At 33.2% G+C, this 14775-nt stretch overlaps 1 long non-coding RNA gene across 1 annotated transcript in view; it reads left to right on the top strand.

The window, feature by feature from the left end:
- Positions 1 to 10664, top strand: part of LOC124959778 (uncharacterized) — a 70814-nt gene extending 60150 nt beyond the window's left edge. Inside the window, exons 3-4 of the long non-coding RNA XR_007103984.1 lie at positions 2362 to 2442; positions 8051 to 10664. This is a non-coding gene — a long non-coding RNA (uncharacterized LOC124959778). The remainder of the gene's footprint in view (positions 1 to 2361; positions 2443 to 8050) is intronic.
- Positions 10665 to 14775: the final 4111 nt, after the last annotated feature.

Raw genomic sequence — 14775 nt, 5'->3', positions numbered from 1 at the left:
AGAATCACTCTTAATGTCCCTATTTCCAGCAGGCACGTTCCTCCAGCTGTTACTCATTCCCCAACCTCAGTGCAGTTCTCTTATGTTTAGGTATTTGCTACAGCAGCCCTCTACCGCTCAGGACCTACATCTGTTTCAGTCCAGTTGGGCTTCCGTAAATAAATGCCACAGATGTGTGGCGTAACAGGCACAAATCTCCTTCTAGTTCTATAGAGGCTCAAAGTCCAAGATTTATGCTCCAGCAAGGTTGGTTTCTTCAAGACTTCTCCTTTGACCTCATAAGGTGGTGGCTGTTTCTCTGTGTGCTCACACAACTTCTTTGTGCACACATGGGGTTCCAGTTCCATGGTGTCTTTTTATTAAGAGAACTAATTCCATCATGAGGGTTCCACTGTTGTCACGTCCTATAGGTCTAATTATCTCTCCCAAACCCCATCTCCTATTACCATCACATCAGAGTTAGGGCATTAATATACAAATTTTGGAGGGATAAAATTCAGTCCATGGAATGTATCCTTTTTCAAGAGATTTTAAGTCCACCTATATGCAATTTGTCACAATAAACGAATTTTATTGGAACAAGGCACTCTACTGCCATCTGTCAGAAACTTGTTGTAATAAATATGTAAATCTACAGTCTGCAATGTGAATTCTCCTTAGGGTTGTGCAGTGAGCAACCTGCACAACCATTCACTATAGTCCAACTTAGTCTGAACTATATTCTTAAATATAGTAAAAATAAGTGCTTCAAAATATATTAGAAATTATATATTAATATAAGTAAAATGCTTACTCCAAAAGTATTAGAAAGAATGACAATCTTAGTAAATAATGAGTGTAGTATATGGTTTTAAACAATATACTTAGTGTAAGACAAAGAAATTGGCTATAACTTGCTTAATCTAACTATAGTCGTTAAGAAAATTTGTTATTTAATAAAAACATCTAATGTCCTTTCTGAAGCAGAATTACAGATTGACATTGATCTAACTTGGTTGATATGTTCAAAACCATGTTTCCAAAAGGAGCCATATTTAAGTCACCCGAAGTTAAAAACAATTAACAGTTCGTATTATTTTAAAATGTTCCTTATATTTCATTAAATTCATGCTGCTTAAAAATCTAACCTCTTTTCCTTTGTTTTCTCAGTGTGATAATAGATGTTATGGTAAATATAAAGTGCAAGTGATAACATCTTCTTTTTAATTCACATAGAATCCATCTTATAATCGCTTTAGAATACTCTTCAGACTTCCTTTTATTAGCATGTTACACAGTTAACTCTCTGCCAGCAAAGATGGACAATCATCTAGTTGGCTATAGTATCTGAAATATTATTTTTTTAATTGTGAGCATGGCAGACCATGATTTTGAGCTCGTATTAGAATTCAAAGTGCAGAAATTGAAGGTTTAACAAGGAAGCCATAAAAGTGTACACAGTGCTGTTTTCAAATGTAAAGAAAATGACTTTTTAAGATTTCTGCCAATCACTATTTTTAACAATAGGGGATGCCCAGGTTTGATGAATGGAAACAATCAAAAAGTAAACACCTGATCAGTGCCTTCCTCATCACCATGGACTCCCTCACCACTTTTTCTTAACTATTTTATCTTTTAACATTTCTAACATTTCACAGTAATTCTCTTTCCATTCATTCCTTAGCTCCACTTAAAATCTTAACATATTTGAATTTCCCACAATTGTCATTTATTTCTTCTTTGCTCCCTCTCTCTCTCCCTTTCCTGCAGATTCTTTCCTTTATCATTATCTTAGATAAACTACTTGATATGTTTGGATTACTGCTAGAGGACTGTCTACCACCCCAGTGTCTATAGGAGCCCTTTTCCTCCAGGTTTGGGTAAAGAATGTTATTTGTTTTGTTTCTGAACATTTAATGTTTGTGGTTTTCTACAGTATTTTTTTCTTTTAATTGTGTTGGTACATTTAGTGCATTTTTAATTTTAATTGTACAGAAAAAAAGATACTCAAATACTGTGGCATGAGAGGTAAAGAAACTCTCCAATTTTCCTGTTCTTAATCATAACTTGCCCTCAGGAATGGAGATTGTGTTGACATACCTGCTTATCATGCACACCAGGTTAAGGAGTCTGAGAGAAGAAAGAATGCACCAATGAATTGTGGAGAAGAAAATTAGGGATCATTTTCTTAATTACATGGAAATGTAGTAAGAAAATAAATCTAGGGAAAAAAGATCAAGAGCTGTATTTCCGTAACAATTAGCAAGAAGAAAACTTTAATCAATCAAGTGGTTTATTTTCACACTCCACAGATGTAAAGATTCAAAGAGCCTTAGCTATACCAAAATGATTTGATTGAGTTTTTTGTTTTGCTTTGTTTAGTGACCTGAATGGCTATTTTACCTGATTGCACGAACCAACCAAATCTTGATTATTGTTAAGGGATGTTCATGATGTAAGGAGGTTAGTAATGCTATGGTATTTTTGATATACAGACTAACACTGAGCTGAAATTATTATGAATTCATCATGTGAATTTCTTGTTAAATATGATAGTTCATAAGTATTTCCTTGTCGTTTAATTGAAAATACTCTTGCAAAGCAGTCCAAATATCTCTTAGAAAAAAAAAAAATTACCTCCTTGGCTTTAGCAGCATTGGGTTACTCCAAAGTTGTTTTTATTTTTCTCTTCAGGGAAAACTCAATACTACTAAGCAGTGAAAAAATTGAAAGACCATATGAAGTTTTTAAGTATAGCTACAATATAAATGAAAGTTATTGATCCGTAGTACACCAATCCAACTCCACAGGAAATCTGCTAAATTATATAATAAACAGGTTGCTCTTTTCCTGCCTCATATGCCTGCTTCTCTTTGTCAATACCACTGTAATGGCTGCTAATATCTATACCTTGAAAAACCAGAATCTTTCTAATAACTAAAGTAGTTTCTAAGATAAGGACCTTCATGCTTTGTGAAGAGCTAATCACTTAGCAATTACATGCTTTACATGTTCGACACTGTATGACAAATTTCCTGCTTAAAGAAAAAAACAATCCTTTTAAGGTAAACTGGGAAATCTTCTAGGGGAAATAAGATATGTTTACATATCAATAGCATTTAAGTTGCTATTAAATTGATAACATAGAGTGAAAATAAACTGACTTTGATTACACATTTAATGTTAATTCAAGAGCCTCTTGATATCTCCCCAAATTAATTTTAACTATAAAATAGATTGCTTGTTGCCAATGCATTTTTATAAATCTCTTTTCAAGAGAAATTTGCATTATCTGTATCTTATAGTTTTTATTTAAACAATAGAGAATAGTTTTTATAATACAACTGTCATTTATACCCAAAACTCAGGTTATATTTAACGATATATTTTACTTATTTATTTGTTCACTATTTCTTCCTGAATCACCGTTCTCCTTCTGGATTTATTTATTTCTTAACAAAATATGTGCTTTCGTATTTCTTTCAAGTAAAGGTAGGGAATTGTGTCATTGTGCATTTTAAACTTGTTACATCCTTTCTCTTAAATGTTTAAGTCAGATATATTTATCTTGTACAATGAAATTATTTTTTCACTCTGGTCCTTCCTAATGGTGATAAGACTTGTTATCAGCCTGTCTTTAGAGATAAGCTTTAATCTCTGTTTGATTCCAAAAGTTTCCCTTTACCACGATGATTCATAATTTCATTACAAAGCCAAGCATAATTTGTTTCATTTTATTTATCTAACTTTTTCAATATGAGGACTCATTGTTTTCTTTGGTTGAGAAAAATTTTTAGCCATCATTTCCTCTTCCCTCAACATTATTGTTTCTTACTAGAATTCTTACTAGTTAAAAGTCAGAATTTCTTGATTTTTTTTCCTCTCTGCCTTTGAAATTCCCTCTAATGTTTTTCTTTCTTTCATTCTCTGTGCTTCACTTTTCATACTTTGACTTTCCAATTCATTCATTTTCTCTTCATCTATGTCTAGTCTAATTTACACACTTTCTATTTTTACTTTATTTCAGTGACTATATTTTATTTGACTATTGAAAAAAATTTTTTTTTGCTTTGTGCTTTGGAAGCAGGGAACATGAAATTATATATTATTTTGAATAAATAGTGCTGTCATATTGAGATAGTAATTGAGAAGAAACCCCAGTAACCAGATTATAAAATGCATGAAGGAAAGAATTATTTTTTCTTCTTAGCTCTACTATCTAGAAAGCAGTCTGGCACATGGTATATTCTCAATAAATATTTTAAATAATTAATTAAATTTAAAGCAGGTAAATATTAAAGTCAACAATAAGTATACCTTATTATTAGTAGTTATCTTTACAAACTATTAATAGTTCAAGTACAGTGATTTTGAAACCAGAGATATAAAAAACCCCTCTGACAAACATTAAAACACAGCCTTTTAGGTTCCAACATAATTTCCAATTCAATAGGTCTAGGGAAAGATCTACACATCTCTATTTTCTAAACATGGAAATCACATAAAGTAGATGATATTGATTCTAAAGTGATTTTTGATTTTAGGAGTCTGAAAAGCACCCTTGAGAAAAATACTAAGTGCAATCAGGTATAAAAGTGGCAGTTAGAGACAAACAAAAGATTCTTCTAGGTGACTTAGCACAGGGATCAGTGGAGCCTGGCAGGAAGGGAGAGCTTTGCAACAAGGAAGCTAAAACTGAATGATAGGAGAAAAGTTTGAGGAAACCTGATTCCAGCCTTATTAATTATCAGATCAAAGCTACACTGTTTCAAAAAAATATAGAAATAATCACCTCTTGGTCATTTACTCTAGTGAAAGACAGCATTTTGCAGTTTACATTTTTTTCTTCACATAGTTTTCTGTTAATTAATCTATTTATAAATAGGTAGAAAAGATTAATATATTGGTCTGTTTTCTTGTGGATTTATTTTTTAAAGCTTTGCTTTGAATTTTGTAGCATGATAGAATGATAATGTAATGTAATTTAGCTTAATATCTATTTTGTGTTAGATGACAATTTTACTAAGCAGAACCAATAATGATAGTTATTCAGAGTCATAATGGCCCATTATAAATGGTCTCATTTCCCCTAATTTTAATTTTACCTCTTAGAGTATGCCTTTCTAGAATTGTTACACTTGGCTTCTTTTATAAATATAATTTTAACTATCACTACAGAAACATGTCATGTAGTAGTTAAGTCCAAAATATTCTGTATATTTGATACAAAACTATTTTTGTCTTGGCTTCTCTTAATTAAACTTTAAGACTAGCAAATTTAAGATTAAGACACCATCCTTTCTGTATTGGAGTCTTAAAATTCAGACAGACTGCTTGTTCTTTCTGGGATACCACCTTTGTGAGCCTTGTTTCTTAAACTGGAGATTAGCAGTCAGTTTAGAGAAAAGAAGGGCTAGACTTGTCCATACCAGCCTCCAGAATCAGTGAATTCATAATTCTCTCTTTAGAAAAGTAAACAAACTAAGGTGGCTTTATGCTTATCAGACATTTTTTCTTTAAATGAATAATTTAGGTAGTAATTAGGTTTTCTGTCCCAGTGGTTATAAGGAGAGGTGGGAGTCTGGATAAGAGTGAACAAGGTTACTTAGGTCAGAGATACTTCAGGGCAAAAATAGCCTTGGAGGTTTCCTAATTTTAAGGCTCTTTTAAGCAACATCGATTATCTGTTTAATGCGTGTAGTTTATTGAGCATACATTCATACAGGCCTACATAATTCCTCTCAGAGAAAAGTCACTATTATTCCAAATAACATGAAAGGACTAAATGTAGAGAAATCAATTCAGACCTACACTAGTTACCTGGCTTGGTCTGGAGGCAAAGCTTAAGCTTTTCCCATATCAGTTTTTACAGTCAGAGCACATTCCAAAGCCCCTGAATGCCTGGGAACAGAGGCAACAGGTCAAAAAAGTTTTTTTAAAAAGTGAAGGTTAAAGGTCATCTCAAATACAAAATTTATCAGCTTTATATTATTGTCTAAAGACCCGCATGCAACAGTTGCTTAGAATTCAAGGAAATCAACTCCTTCCAGCTTCTGTCATGGGCACTATAGGTGGCGCCTGTTGCTTTTGAGTAATAATTCTTTTTCATCTATACATGATTAAATATAACTTTCTTCTATAAAATTTGTGCCTAGAAGAACTAAAGATGTATTTTCAAGCCTTCAGGGGTATATAGGAAGAAACCAGATCTATCCAGGATACAGACAGGATTATAACCTATGATACCATTATGTAATTCCATATTTTATTTATTCCAAAAGTGAATATTTATTCCTGTGAATGACAACTGTGATAGGCATTGAGGTCGTTGTAGAGAGCAAAGTGGAGTGTCTGTCCTTATAAAGCTCTTACTCTGGTTGGGGGAAAAGAACATCACAAAACAACATGGTAAATAATAAGATTGAATTCCTAGGAAGTAATGTGAGGACAGAGGCCGTTACCTTGAAGCTAACCTTCCAGTCCTCTTTTGAAATTTTTGTTTCACTGTGATTCATTTGCATACATGCATATAAATGATTGAAAGTATGTATACAGCCTTCCTTTTTCTAGGTTGCAGCCAATTTTTAAAAAACAATGTTCCCCAAAATGTTCAAACATAGCCACCCTATACTGTATTGAAAATTAGGAGTGCTTTGATTGGTCTTGGAGTATAGTTTAACCCAATGAATATCAGACTATCTATGTTTAGAGGAGTTTTGAGAAGCCACATTGAGAGTGGAATTTTAAAATATCTTGGATAAATGAATGGAAGAAATGCTGTTATTTCTATCCTAACAGCTGTTTACTTCATGAGTTATAACCACCTCTTAAAATATTACTAGTAGGGGTGGTGGCACAGGGTTGTAATCCCAGCTACTCAGAAGGCTAAGGCAGGATGATCTCAAGTCTGAGACTAGCCCTAAGTAATTTAAGTGAGATCCTGTCTTGAAATAAAAAAAGAAAAAGAAAAAGAAAAAGAAAATAAAAGGGCTGAGGATTGAGGATGTGGCTCAATGGTAAAGTACTCCTGGATTCAATCCCCAGTATAGAAAAAGAAAAATTAGAATCATTGGAAAGCTACAAATACCCATGAAATCTGCCCATTTAGTTAAATCTTTAAGATTAAGCTAAGATAACTGAAGAAAAAGAATATTTTTATTAGTATGTCCTGTGTGTATAAAATTCTTGGTCACAAACTATGACCAGATGCAAATCCATGTTCTTCCACCTGAGTTTTCAGGTCAAGGGGTGCCTATTGATTAATATAAATAATAAAGTATATGAATTCTATCCAAATTGTTTATATTTTCATTACTTTTATTTTAAATAAAAATATGACAAACTTTAGTCTTTATAGCCAAATTCTAAAGCTTTTGCTGTTTTTGACCCTGGAAAACTGTTTCCCCCTATATTTAGTTTGTTATCTAGAAAATGAAGACACTAATTACCACATAATCCTATTGATAGGATGGAGTCCAGTATGTTACTGGAGGAACAGGTACACCACCTGACACAGATGGCTTCTATGTCAGTGATACTTGATCTTCATGCTTAGCTTCAGACCCTGGCCAAAGCACACTTTCCTCAATATTCTACCAGAGATATTCAGTCAAAAACTTTAATGATTCCTTCATAATTTATTAATTGTGTGCAGATATTGTACTCACCTGTCAACCATTAGGCTAGCCTATGTGAGCTGACCACTCAGAACATTATGTGAATTGTCTTTTTCTACAAATAAACATTGAGACTTACCAAGCATTCTTTATTTTCTTAATTATACTATTGAGTGATGGTTCATATTCTGTTTATAATGCACATGGTGAAAACAGTATGTTAAGCAGGAATTGGGAACATTTTCTGAAATCCATCAAGGTATAACATTCATTTTAAAATGAAAAAAAAAAATAAGACTAAATATACATGCATTGTTTGTCACTGTAGGGATAGTTTAGCTCAGTCAGTCCAAGCTCAGTGCTAATGTCAGGTTTGAACATTCAGTTTCCCCCATGCACTAATTACAATCAGATTGATTTTAAACTCACTGGATTTTGCTTTTGTTTTATTTTAGGCTCACCGACTGACTGCAGCTATAACTTCAACTTGCCAATGTACACTATTGCTCACAAGAGGATCGGTTGAGAGAGTGTGAACAAATTTATTGCCAACCCTTTCCTACTCCTAAAACAAAGCAATTTTGTAGATTTTTTACTGATAAGTCACAGCACTGTCTTCAAACACAAATGACAACATTTCATGTGACATTATTTTCAGACTATTAGGAGATAGTCCAAATCATCTTGGGCCATTTGGTCTTATTTATAGATTAAAGAACAATTATGTTTTTTACCCATTTACATTCTGACATCTTATTTAATTATATTATTTGCTTTCTTTTATGCTCATTCTCCCTTTAGATCTGGTATGATTATTCTTTATTTAGTATTCTTTCCCTTATTAGCTTGTTTATTTTCTCTGAGGGGCAAAATTCTTTTTTATTATTATTTTGAGGATGCCAAGTATTTACCTAATTATCCTTCAGAGAACATCAGGGACAATACAGTTGAACAAATGGGTGAACACTGGAAAAGGAATCCTGGATAATTATATTGTTTCTGGAGACTTAGTTACTGATCCATTTTCTTCTTGCTGCCACATATTTTTCTCTAGGCTTTTTTCATTACATATTTTCAAGTTTATAATTGGCAACCTTTTTCTTCCTGTTTGAAAAAATACTATGGGAGTTTGCAGGTGTTCAGGTTAACTAGTATCCTTTTAAAAACTCAATTTAAGAACCTATCAATGTATTGTTCATTTATTTAGAATTAAAATATTTAATACAGTATTTATTTCTATATTTTAACTTTGTTAGATGTAACATTAAAGAAGACTATCAAATCATGTTTTAAGCTAATCTAAAAATTGAATAGCAAATATAAATAAAGGAAAATTAGCCCAGCACAAAATAGTAAGACAGAAAATAATTCATTAATTCTTTTAGGCAATCAATCAGTCATCCCTCATACAATTATCAAAAGTTACCATGGATTTCTCTAGATACAAAGGTGAAACATATTCAAAACACATACTAAAGACCATGATGTAGATGTGGAAACAACATCAAAACAATGCGGTCAGATCTTGAATGGATAGAAGATAAAGAATCATGAGAGATTGTCTAACCCAATGGCCATTCCATTTTGGCAGACAACGAGTGTTATTTCTCTTTCAGTTTGAATTGCATTGTGATTGTTGTTGGGCAAATATGTTTTATTAACTTGTATGTTGGATTGGTTAATCTTTAACTCCTTACATACGTTTTATATAGGAAGCATGATTGGTTCTGATTATGAATGATAGAACAACAGACATGTGAGATTAACATTTGTAAAACTTAATTTGAAACATAGACTTCAATCCTAAAATGGAGAAGTCACTGCAAAATCAGAGACATATTGGTGAAAACTCAGTAGCAAAAGTGGCATTGACAATCTGATTTAAGACTCTCTTACCGTCTATTCACACTGTTCCTTTAAGGGAAATTTGACAACAATGTCTTGCAAATGTTTTGCCACTTCAAAGATTCTTGCTAATGTTTTATCAAAGTAGAATGGAGTTTGGGCATTTTGGATAAATGTTCCCCAAATCTTCTTTGTTGGTCATCTCATTAAGTAGGGATACTTGATACCATAATATGAAAAAGCAATTTAAAGAGACATTTGATTCACAACATAGTGATTTTTGTAAATAATATTCTGGGAAGTCTCCTGTCCTTTTATGGATTTAATTTTACTGTTGGTTTGTATGCCTCTCTCTATCCATTATGAATAATAATATCTCCCTGCACATCCCTCCTCTTCTAAGAGAATGGACTGTAAAGAAATGTATGAAAACATTCCCTAATTTGTAGAAAATTATGAAAGAAATGACCACCATTCCCAAATGGATTATTTATTCCTTATATCCCTATATAAATGTTCTCTAAAACATTAAGTGCACTCTTATTCTGTGATGACACTTGTTAATTGCAACATTATAAACCTTTTAAATACCATCTTTTCATAATCATCTCTGCCTAATTCTGATTCTCCTGCTAAAAATGGACCTCTGAGAGCAGGTTTGCATCTTATTTGTTGTGCATATCTTTGTGTCTCCAACCAGCACCAAACTATATATAAGTGTTGGTCAATAATTTTGAAGAGTAAACGAGATGAGTTATGAATGTTTTATATTGGCTGTGGTCTATATATTTTTTGTAGATGTCTTACAATCTGATTGTCTTAATCTAATGCACTCATTTATTGAGGTTGGATTTAAAAAAAAAAATTTTTTTAAATTCTGTTCAATCCTCATCTCTATGCTGTTTGCCTTTCTCCAGATGCATAGCTTCAGTCCTTGTTGCTTGGACCACGGAAACAGCCTTCTTACTAGTCACCTGATATAAGTCACTGTCACTGCCCCACGTGCCTGCCATCACTCTGAGAGTGATCTTCTCAATACTCAAATCAGAGTTGACTGCATTCATGCTCAGAATTCTTCAGTGCTTGCCATTCATTCCACCAAAAGCCTACATTCCAATGTTATCTACACAGAGTTCTGAGACTATATGACAAGTCTTTCTTTTCATTTTTGTCCCTTAAGGCCTTCACATAAGGTGTTAATTAAATATCATTGAATAAATGCCAAAAGACTGAATAAATGGAGATTGCTATTGTGTTCCACTTGTACCAATGTTTTTTATGGGAGAATTATTTTATAGAAGTTTCTAGTGGAGCTGTCTGAAAATGGACATGCGTACATTAGAAAAGCATTTTGCATCTTGCTGTTCATAAAAATGACCTGTTTTCAGTTAAAGATTTTTAGAATCAGAATTTTCAAAAGAGGACTTGAGAATCTTATTTTCTAAAATAATTGTTGTAATCAATTCTCACATTTAGTAGGTTTGGTAAAAATCTGGGAGAATGGTAGTAGATGACTGGAAGTTGGATGGTTTTCTTCAGTGTGGAGGCTAGACTATATGACCCTAAGTTCCCCTCCATGAAGTTTGGGGGCTAGGGGTATAGTGGAGGTCACAGTTTGTGAATGTGTAGAATCAGGTAAGCCACTTGAGATTTACCTAAGTGAAGACAGGAGACGCTTAGTATAAATGACTGAATCCAAGTGTCCCAGATCTAGACTTAATGATCAATTTTCAATAATGCTGAAGGAAGATCTACTCTAATCTTCAAGTTCATTTATTTGTTGAACACCTATTGTGTGCCAGCTAGAATTCTAGGTGTTGAGGAAATAGCTATATAGCAAAACACTCATAATCTCTCCCTTTGTGCAACCTGTTTGACACAACTCACCATGCTTGTCTCTAGTACTCTCCAGCAGTTGAGTTGATCCCATAGCCATTTGTTTCTTAAGCAAACTGAAAATGATCATTCTCAAGGAGTTATCATTATCCTTGCTGTAGATATGAAGTATACTCAAAAGTTCATAAGTGAGACAATGCAAGAAAGTGCAGAGGTGAAATGATTTGGTTATGAAAACCTTAACCTAATTGGTGCATTAATCCACTTGAATGGATTAATTGGGTGGTAACCAGGCAGGTAGGGTGTGGCTGGAGGAGGTAGGTCATTTGAACCGGCCTTTGAAATTTGTATTTTGTCCCTGGTGAGCACAGCAACATCTCTCTCTCTCTCTCTCTCTCTCTCTCTCTCTCTCTCTCTCTCTCTCTCTCTCTCTGCTTCATGACTGTCCTGTTCTGAGTCTGAGCTGCTTTCCTTCTCCACACCCTTTTGCCATGATGTTCTGCCTCCTCTTGGACTGGGAGCTATGGAGTGGGTTATCTATGGACTGAGACCTTTGAAAGTGTGAGCCCCAAATAAACTTTTCCTCCTCTAAAATTGTTCTTGTCAGGCCTTTTAGTTGCAGCAATGAAAAAACTGACTAAAACACTTGCAAAAAATAGGTGTCTAGATTTTTATTTATCTCCTTGACTTGATGTAGTCCTCAGTCCCTTACCAAGGAATGCCCATCATTTTGAGTGAAAATGCATTGTGTTTGTTATTTTTATCTTTTAAACTGGACATTTTTCTGCTCACTTTGATTATACTACACATATTTCAAGTTGTGGAGGCAGGATGGTCAAGTGGAAAAAACTGTAGGCTTTGGGTATCAGATGAGCTGAGTTTGAAACCCACTTACTAACTGTTAAAAGATGGTCAAATTATCTGAGCTACTTGAGATTCAGTTTTCTCAATAGCAAAATAGTTCCTACCTCACAAGTTGTAAAATTAAATGAAATATAAAAGTGTTATAATGTCTACAAGTTCATATCTACATCTTAAAATTATGGTGCAATTTATGCAAATTTTATAAAACTAAGAAATTTGAGATGACTAAGATAACTTATTAAAATGTACTTAAAGCAACACAGAAATGTTTTTAAACACTTGAACCTAAATTAAAAAGCCTAATATTACTATGAAATGGCAACCCTGAGCCAGGTAGTGTTTTCTTATTAATTTTTTATTTTTTAATCCTGTATGATAGTTAAGGCTTAAAATTCTTGGTATTTCATTTCTATATATAGTACTATTCCCATTTAAAAAAACATATCATGATACTGTATAAAATCAAATTGCTACATTTTTCCAAGGAAATTATTTTAAAAACAAAGTGCTAAATTAAAACCAAAGGCAATAAAGATCATATTCAAATAAGCTCCATTCCTAAATAAAACTTCACACCTATAAAAACTGAAATCAAAATAATAAGCATGAGTTTCAGGGTTGGCTTATTTATGTTTGTTTGTTTTTAGTAAAATGGTATATAATTACAGATACTTAGGATTTCTGTGATTTCTGTGAGTGACTTGTGACTTCCCAAGATGAGAAGAAATATATTGAAGAAATACATTGCTCACTGGATGTGAATTAAGAAACAAAGACTCTTACAGATATTTCCATAACAAAGTAAATAAGCCACCTTACTGGTCCCAAATTTTACCTATACCTATAGTTGCAAATATCAAACATGGAAAACAATGATTTTTATTAGCAGTAGTTTAAATATCTGTGGAGTGGTATTATTAACCTTTGAAAATACAAAGTTGAGCTATCAAAATAAATATCATCTCCCATTTATCAAAGTGAGGAAGATTTTACTAATCACATGTTGTAAATGTAAGAGATTTAAAAAGAATTTAATAGTTTTCTTTGTCACATTTCCCTGGAGTCTGTAAAAGTCCACTGAATCAAACACAAACATGTTTTAAAAACTGGTAGAAGTTATTGCTGTTCCTTCCAGAGGTTTTATGTATCCACTCATTTATATATTTATCATTGTAATTTGGATATTTCCCAACTTTACTAATAGCACGATCTACCAGATATATTGTACGGTAGGGCCTAAATTTTTACTCAAGATGGCACTCATTGAAAACAGTATCTCTATACCACATTGGGGTGAAAAGAGAAGGCCTCTTCCACCTGAGCTAGAAAAGCCTGGTCCCAGGTCTTTTCCCCAAACCCTGAGTGCTGCAGGCATCTCTGTGGCTGGTACACTTGCAACCTGTTCATACACACTGAGGTATACCAGCACACCAGTTGTAAAGTTCTGATTTCACTTGAATGAAATAATAACAAAGAAAATATACTACAGAGTTTTGTTTTATTTTGTTTCCTTGAGCCTAAATTTTAGCAGTAGAGAATTACATATTTTGTGTCAGAGCTATCTATTGAAATAAATTGTTTCCAATGCTCCCTATATTGAGAGGTAAGAATTTGAGTTTTAAGGCACAAGTAAAGGCCCTTAGTAATGTGAACCTCTTCTTATTGACTTGGATTTTCCCCTTTTCCTGAAATTCTCAATTAAAAAAAAAAAACTGGGGGTTCAAGTAGCAAATTGAATGCCTAAGAAGATTTAACTAAGATAATTTTTAATGATTTTGGGGAAAGGAGTAAAGTAGCATACCTGTGTATCTTTGATATAGTTCATCTTAAATATGCTCTTTTTAAGTTTAAACTATGTTTGATATTTCTCTTCTAACGTGGGCATAATGATGACAATCTTTAAAACAGACTGCACCATGCTAACCAGTTTACCTTTGGAAAGAAATGTCATTAAAGGGATTAGAAAGATCAGAGAGAGAGAGAGAAACAGAGACAGAGACTGGTTTATCAATTTCTCTTAGTATGTTCAAATGTAACAATTTTTCCTGTCTATAAATTGTTATATGTAGCTTTAATCTTTTTCTGCTACAGTGCAACTTCATTTTCTCTGAAATGGGTCCCAAGAGTGCAAGAAAAGTTGAAGAATAACTAGTTCTATAACCACAACTGGGTAGTGTTGACATAACTATAAAAGGAAAACTATTCTATTTGTTCTGTTGCCCTTAAATTTTGGAAATAGTGCTCAATACTGAAAATTTAAACAAAACAAAACACCTCTGCTTTGTGTTCCAGAAAAATAAAAGGCGGGGGGGGGGGGGATAAGACTGTCTCTCCAAGGAAGATTTAGTCAATTAAATTTCTTCCAAAAGCTTTTAAAAGCAAAAATGAAGTCTAGAAGTTGTGTGTTTCACGGTGATGTCAGTACCCGTGACCCTTAACAATTGATTCCTATGTTCCTGTTCCTTTATTAATAATCCTTTGTATATTTCCTGGCACATTATCCTGCTCGTACTTCCATAATAATCACTTCAGTTATTACTGAAGACAGTCTCATTGCAACATGTACCTGACGAGGGCTCGTCTCATCTGCTGCAGATTGAGATAGTGAATCAGGAATATCTTTGAGCTTCTGTAA

This window comes from Sciurus carolinensis, chromosome 1 (assembly GCF_902686445.1).
Source record: "Sciurus carolinensis chromosome 1, mSciCar1.2, whole genome shotgun sequence".
In the NCBI taxonomy this organism is placed as follows: Eukaryota; Metazoa; Chordata; class Mammalia; order Rodentia; family Sciuridae; genus Sciurus; species Sciurus carolinensis.
Note: the sequence above shows the minus strand (reverse complement) of the source record. Positions and strands in the feature narration are given on the sequence as shown.